This window comes from Zalophus californianus, chromosome 3, assembly GCF_009762305.2.
Source record: "Zalophus californianus isolate mZalCal1 chromosome 3, mZalCal1.pri.v2, whole genome shotgun sequence".
In the NCBI taxonomy this organism is placed as follows: Eukaryota; Metazoa; Chordata; class Mammalia; order Carnivora; family Otariidae; genus Zalophus; species Zalophus californianus.
Window position 1 is genome coordinate 74,493,598 of NC_045597.1, and position 7,441 is coordinate 74,501,038.

At 40.3% G+C, this 7,441-nt stretch overlaps 1 non-coding gene across 1 annotated transcript; it reads right to left on the reverse strand.

Annotated features, from left to right (window-relative positions):
• Nucleotides 1-7,085: 7,085 nt before the first annotated feature.
• Nucleotides 7,086-7,191, reverse strand: LOC113921144. Its single transcript, XR_003519545.1, has one exon. It is a non-coding gene; the product is annotated as a U6 spliceosomal RNA (small nuclear RNA).
• Nucleotides 7,192-7,441: the final 250 nt, after the last annotated feature.

Sequence of the window (7,441 nt, forward strand, 5' to 3'; positions counted from 1 at the left end):
AATGCTATGTAACTACTTTAAAGATCTATGTCTGTTTACATGAAGATTCTAGAAAATTATTGTGTGATAAGGTACATTATACAATGAATTGAAAAATTTAATAAATATAAAATTGTGTGTGTGCATGTGCAAACATATATAAAAGAGATACCCGTGTGGCTATTTGTCAGAATGTTAACAGACAGGGGCGCCTGGGTGGCTCGGTCGTTAAGCGTCTGCCTTCGGCTCAGGTCGTGATCCCAGGGTCCTGGGATCGAGCCCCGCATCGGGCTCCCTGCTCCGCGGGAAGCCTGCTTCTCCCTCTCCCACTCCCCCTGCTTGTGTTCCCTCTCTCGCTGTGTCTCTCTCTGTCAAATAAATAAATAAAATCTTTAAGAAAAAGAATGTTAACAGACAAATATTGTATATTTTATATGAGGTACCTAGAATAGGTGAATTCAGAGAGACAGAAGTAGAATAGAAGTTACAAGACCTGGGAAGATGGGGACAGTGAGAAGTTGGTGATTAACGAGTATGGGGTTTTTATTTGGGATGACAAAATAATTCTGGCTATGAATAGTGGTGATGGCTGCACAACACTGTGAATGTACTTAATGCCATTAAATAGTACACTTTAAAATAACAAATTTTATGTTATGCATATTTTATCACCATAAAAAAATCAATTGAAAAATTTAATTGGACCCCTTTATTGTTCCCTTTATTTAATTTTTCTTTTTGCTATTGAAAACTCTTAGAGGTGCCTGCGTGACTCAGTCGGTTAAGCGTCTGCCTTCGGCTCAGGTCGTGATCCCAGGGTCCTGGGATCGAGCCCTACATCGGGCTCCCTGCTCAGCGGGGGGGCCTGCTTCTCCCTCTCCCTCTGCCGCTCCCCCTGCTTGTGCTCTCCTGCTCTCTGTCAAATAAATAAATGAAGTCTTTAAAAAATAAAAAATAAATAAAAAGTTGTTGACTGACTGCCTCTGGGTGGTATATAAGAGATAGTTTTATTTTTATTCTTTACTGTCTTCTGTATTGCTGGTAGCATCTTTAAAATAAAAATAATAATAATAAATTTCATACAAATGAAAAGAAACAAAACAGTGTAGGTTCTGTGTGTTCTATCTTGTTTAATGTTGCATCTACCTAGACACTCAGTGAATGAGTGTAGCATGAAAGAAAGTATGATTACTAATGGATAAAGCCTATCTACAAACTAAGTCACACACATACACACACAAACATGCATGCAAACTGAGTGGGTGATGGCTTTGGTTCAGTCTATGGGAGACAGTACGTGAGTGGCTGCAAAAGTACATCTGGCCTCAGCAAACTAGGGATAAAAGTGAACTTCCTCATCCTGATACAGAACATCTACAAACACCCTACAGCTAACATCATACTTACTAGTGAGAAACCCACGATCTCATGCTAAAGTCAGGAACAAGGCAAGGATGTCTCCACTGACCACTGCTTTTCAACATTGTACAGGCTGTCCTAACTAATGCAGTAGGACAAGAAAAGGGAGGCAGAGCATAGAGATTGGGAAGGAAAAAATAAAATTGTCCTTATTCACAGATGACATGATTGCCCATGTAGAATATCTGAAAGAATTGTCAAAAAACTACTGGAACTAATAATTATAGCAAGGTTGCAGGATACGAAGTTAATATGCAAAAGTTAATCACTTTCCTATATATCAGCAACGAACAAGTGGAATTTGAAATTAAAAGCACAATACCATTTACATTAACCCTCCCTCCAAATTAAATACTTAGGTATAAATCTAACAAAATAGGTACAAGATCTGTATGAGGAGGACTCTTAAAGGACATTTGGAGGAAAGGCGAGTGTGTTACTACCAGGGCTGGAGCAGGGTTCTAAACAGTGGCTGCACATTGGAATGATCTGGGGACTTTAAAACAATACAGATTCCTGGATCCAACCTCTCCCCGCCCTGGAATTCTGATGTAATTGCACTATTTGGGCATTTGAGATTTTCAAAATCCCCTTACGTGATTCTCATGTGTAGCCAACATTGGGAACCATGACCTCAGGACACCCAGGACACTCTTTTACCATTAACCGAGGCCTTATGAACAGAGCAACAACCACAGATGGCTTTAAATGATCATAATATCAAGTTTGCACTATGCTAAAAAAATTCTGCTATCTTGCTATTTTGCCTATCCTAATCATCATAAAAATTGTACTGCATGGCATAATTTGGAATCTTAATGAGAACTGCTTTCTTAGTCTTAATAGGATTCCAAGTTACGTTAATCCTTTATAAAAATCTTTCAATATATTATGCTTACTATGCCAAAAATATTTTGTTAGCACTGCATTTTAAACACAAGAGGGGCGGGGGGAAGAACAGAGCAGATAGCTCATTTTAAAATACTCTAAAAGGCAAAAGCAGTTCTACACACATGCCAGCATTGCAGACATGAATGTTGTCCAAGCGCACTTTGTAGAAACAAGACTTCGGCCTGTTTCCTTGCAGGAAACAGAAAACACAAACCCAGGAAGAAGCGTGACTCAGGATGTGACCCTGCCGATCTAAAGCCACTCCCCTGCCTAGGTCACCTCACCCTGTGGAGCCTCTGTTTCCCTGCATTGGGAAAGAGAAGGAACCTAATTAGCTCTCACTACCAGTATGCGTCAGGCATTGGCCCGGGGTCTTATATTTGCTGTCCCACAGTCCTCCCAGCTACTTATGAGATAAATATTACTAGTCTTGCTTTAGTCTTGGGGAAACTGAGGCCCCAGCATATTAAGTAAATCATCCAAAATCACACAACCAGAAAAGGCAGAGAGTCCAGTTTTTTCTGACTCTTTTTTCTGACTTTTTCCAGAGAGTCCCTCTGAGTCCGGTTTTTCTGTCTGCACCACCCTGGTATAACAATTCTGGCTGAGATCAAAAAACCAGTTTAGACTTGATGACATCATGCCAGGTGAAATAAGCCAGGCACAAAAGGACAAATATATGTGATTCCACTTATATGAGGTACCTGGAGTAGTCAAATTCATAATAGAGACAGAAAGTAGAATGGTGATTTCCAGGGGAGAGGGTACTGGGGAGTTGTTTTTTTTTTTTTTTTTTAGATTTTATTTATTTATATGACATAGAGAGAGACACAGCGAGAGCAGGAACACAAGCAAGGGGAGTGGGAGAGGGAGAAGCAGGCTTCCTGCCGAGCAGGGAGCCTGATGCAGGGGTCGATTCCAGGACCCTGGGATCATGACCTGAGCCAAAGGCAGATGCTTAACGATTGAGCCACCCAGGTGCCCGGGGGAGTTGGTTTTTAATGGATACAGTGCTTCCATTTCAGAAGATGAAAAATTTCTAGAGATGGATGGTGGTGATGGTTGCACAACAGTGTGAATGTGTTTCATGCCACTGAACTGTAAGCTTAAAAATGATTAAGATTGCAAATCTTATGTATATTTTACCACAATAAAAATATATTTTAAAAATTTAAAGTCGTGTCCAGAGAAATGAGCAAATAAAGGGACTGTGACCCACTTTATATCATGAAAAGCAATGGAATTCCTAAGCCTATGACTACCAACACTTCAGCTCTCTCCTCCCACCAAAGACTGAGACCAGGGATTCGTCCTCCATGGAGTTGGGAGGAGGGAAAACCCAGAGCTCCTGATGTCATGAACCAGGTGATCTGTGACCACTCCTCAAGAGTTTCTCCAAACCCCACAAGAAAGCCAATTGCCTTAATTACCATGAGATGGTTTAAAATGGGGGCTCTGAGTGTCATCTCTTCAGAAGATCCTTCTTGACCACCCAAACTACTGTAGCCCCTTCCCCCCTGTTTCAATCCCTAACTTCTATCATATTGCTCTATTTCATTTTCATCATTGCATTTATTGAGTCCTTCCATATTTGCGTATATTTATTTGATTTTGACTGTCCCTCCTCCACTAAAATGAAGCTTGTTGTAGAAGGATTTTGTGAAGTTCACCGCAATATCCCAGATCCTAGAAGGCTGCCAGGCAAAGGCAGGAGCCTTATAAATATTTATCACACAAATAAATCAATGAATGCATTGGACAAGAGATGGGGATTAAAGTTATTCATGGTGGAAATGTGCTTTTGTAAAATATAAAGGCATTTTTTTTCAAATAAAAAATACATTTACTCTTTAAAAAAAAAATGAGGGCTCTGTTTCAGGCTTGCTCCTCTCACCTCAGAGGGAGGGACTCATCTCTTCCTTGGGTGAGGACAAATACAGTGACGAGGACAGAAATGGTTCATTGCATAAAGCAGTGGTTCATCCTGTGAGGGCCCAACCCAGCTGCCTCTGCAGCACCTAGGAACTTGTTGGTAATGGCCCCACCCCAGGCCAATGGAGTCAGAAATTCAGGGAGTGGGCCCTAGCAATCTGTGTTTTGACATGCCCTCCAGGTGATTCTGATGCTTGTTGAAGTTTGAGGACTATCTGCATGTATCACTCCCCATAAAGAAAATACAATCACCTTTGTATTCACAGAACTTTTTGCCCAAAGGAGGGAAAAAAAAAAGGCAGAATTCTCAACCCTTGGCTGCATATTAGAATCACCAGCAGAAGGTCTTCCTCGTTAGTATAGTGGTGAGTATCCCCGCCTGTCACCAGCAGAGCTTTAGAAGTTCCAACCCTAAAAAAAAGAAAAAAAGACGTTCCACCCCCCGAATCTTGACTCACTGGCTGTAGAGTGGGTGTCCAAATGGGAATGAGGGATTCCCAGGCCACTTGCTAACTTGCTTAATTCTAGGCTAGCCTCCACCCCAGCCACAACTCTTCTTCTGACCCTTTTCTGGAGAGAGAAATGTCTGCCTAGTTTCATTGAATAATAATAGAAGAGTAGTCATCTTGGTTGTTTTCCCTCACTGTTATTGTGCAACGCTGGGCACAGTGTAGGATGTCTGACCTGCTGACCTAAGAATTAGTTAAGCGTGTAGCTCTTGATTTTGACTCAGGTCATGATCTCAGGTTTGTGAGAACGAGCCCTGCATCAGGCTCCATGCTCAGTGGGGAGTCTGCTTCTCTCCCTCTCCCTCTGCCCCTCCCCGCTTGCACTCTCTCATGCTCTCTCTCTCAAATAAATAAATACTTAAAAAATAAAAAGAATAGGTCATATTTTGTAATCCAGAAAATTCATTTTCATGTTACTCTCTCTGTTTACATTTTTTTTCTTAATCTTCTCTAGGCTTAGATAAAGTCATCTTTAAAATCTAGCCCACTCTCAGCCCCACTCTGGGGATATGAAGATATGAAGATAATAGGCAAAAGTACCTGTTTGGCAGAATGAGGAGCAGTAACTTCCCATAAAATCAACAGACTCCAGCAGTGTAAACAAGCAAAAGGACCCTAAGGGGAATAGAAATATACGAGGCCAAGCCACCCCTCCCATGGAGACTCTCCCTCTGTTATTAATCTTGGCAGATCAGAGTTGGACTTTTATTAGTTAAAGCTAGTTTCCTCAGTGTGACCCCAAGGAGACAACTAAGGAAAAAGAAAAGAGAAAGTGATGAAAAGCCCTCGAGGATCAAAACTGGCATGAAACCCTGGCTCTAGACACTCAGGGATACATGCAACGTGTGAATTTTACTAAGTCTCTGGGTTTAAGTTTATATGTTCTTTCCCAACTAATTTTACATTTCTTTTGTTTTTAAAGTCCCACCAGTGTTATTTAGAGAAAACATATAAAGAGGTGTGAGATGAATAAAGATTCTGGAGGTCACACAGTGCTGAGAGACATTACAGATTTAACATTCAAAATGGAGAGACCTCATTAAACACTGAAAGCATTCAGCTATAACTAAAAGAGGAAATGAACTATATGAGGTCAAGAGTAAGAGCTACTGTATAAAGCCCAAACCAAGTCTTGAAAAGATCGAGATGATCTGCTAATGAATAAATTGCCTGCCAGGACAAAATGAAGCACTCTAAAGAAAGAAAACAAATGCAGACTTTCAACAATGTTACATCCACAATGCCCAGCACAACCTCAAAAATAACTATGCAAAGAAGTAGGAAATATGACATGTAATCAGAAGAATTAGTCAATATAAACAGACTCAGAAATGACACAGATGTTGGAATTAGCAAATGGGAACTTTAAAACAGCTATTATAAGTAAAGAAAAGGAGGCACACAATGAGTGAACAGATGAGGAGTCAGTAGGAAAAATGGAAACAATTTTTTAAAAAACAAATGAAGAAGGTTGCCTGGGTGGCTCAGTCAGTTAAGCATCTGACTCTTGATCTCAGCTAAGGTCTCAGTCTCAGGGTTGTGAGTTCAAGCCCTGTGTTGGGCTCCATGCTGGGCGTGGAGCTTACTTTAAAAAAAATGAAGATTCTAGAACTGAAAAATATAATATTTGAAATGAAAGTCACCGAATGGGCTAATAGTAGCTATAACACTGCAGGAGGAAAATCAGTGAACATGAAGACATGTCACTGTCAAAAGTGAAGAACATAGAGGAAAAAACATTAAAAACATAAACAGAATCTCAGTGAAACAATATTTTTTTAAAGACTTTATTTATTTATTTGACAGAGAGTGAGCACAAGCAGGGGGAGTGGCAGGCAGAGGGAGAAGGAGAAGCAGGCTCCCCACTGAGCAAGGAGACCAATGTGGGACTCAATCGCAGGACCCTGGGATCATGACCTGAGCCAAAGGCAGCCGCTTAACCGACTGAGCCACCCAGGCACTCCTCAGTGAAACAATATTAAGCAGTCTCTCAAATATGTAATTGGAGTGCAACAAGGAGAAAAGAAAGACCCTGGAGTAAAAAAAAATACAATCAAAGAAATAATGGCTATTTTTTCCCCAAATTTAAGGAAAACTATCGACCCACAAACACAAAAAGCTCAACAAATCCCAAAGAAGATAAGCACATAGAAAACTACAACTATACTTACACATACCATCACCAAGCTGCTACAAATGAAAGAGAAATTCTTAACTGTATCTAAAGAAAGAAGACATGGTACATACAGCAAAATAGTGATAACAAAATCTGCTGGTTTCTCATGAGAAACAAAGCCAACCTGTGCTGACAGAAAAGAAAAGAAAAAAAGTCAACCCAGAATTCTCTCTTTTTTTTTTAATATGGAACGCTCCACAAATTTGCATGTCATCCTTCTTCAGGGGCTGTGCTAATCTCTGTGTTGTTCCAATTTTAGTATATTCTGCTGCTGAAGTGAGCAAACAACCTAGAATTCTTTACCTAGCAATTTTTTTTTCCTTTTAAAAATGAAGGTGAAATAAATGTACTTCTAGAAAAACAAAGACAACAACAACAAGAAAACAGAAATAGAATACAAAGTCCTGCAATACAAGAAAGGTTAAAAGAAGTTCTTCCAAAGGGAATAGCACAAAAGTGAGGGGAGGGGTAAATGGGAGGGTGCACTGCTGTGAGGTTCTCAGACGTGAAGAAGTGCATTAATTCAAAATACATT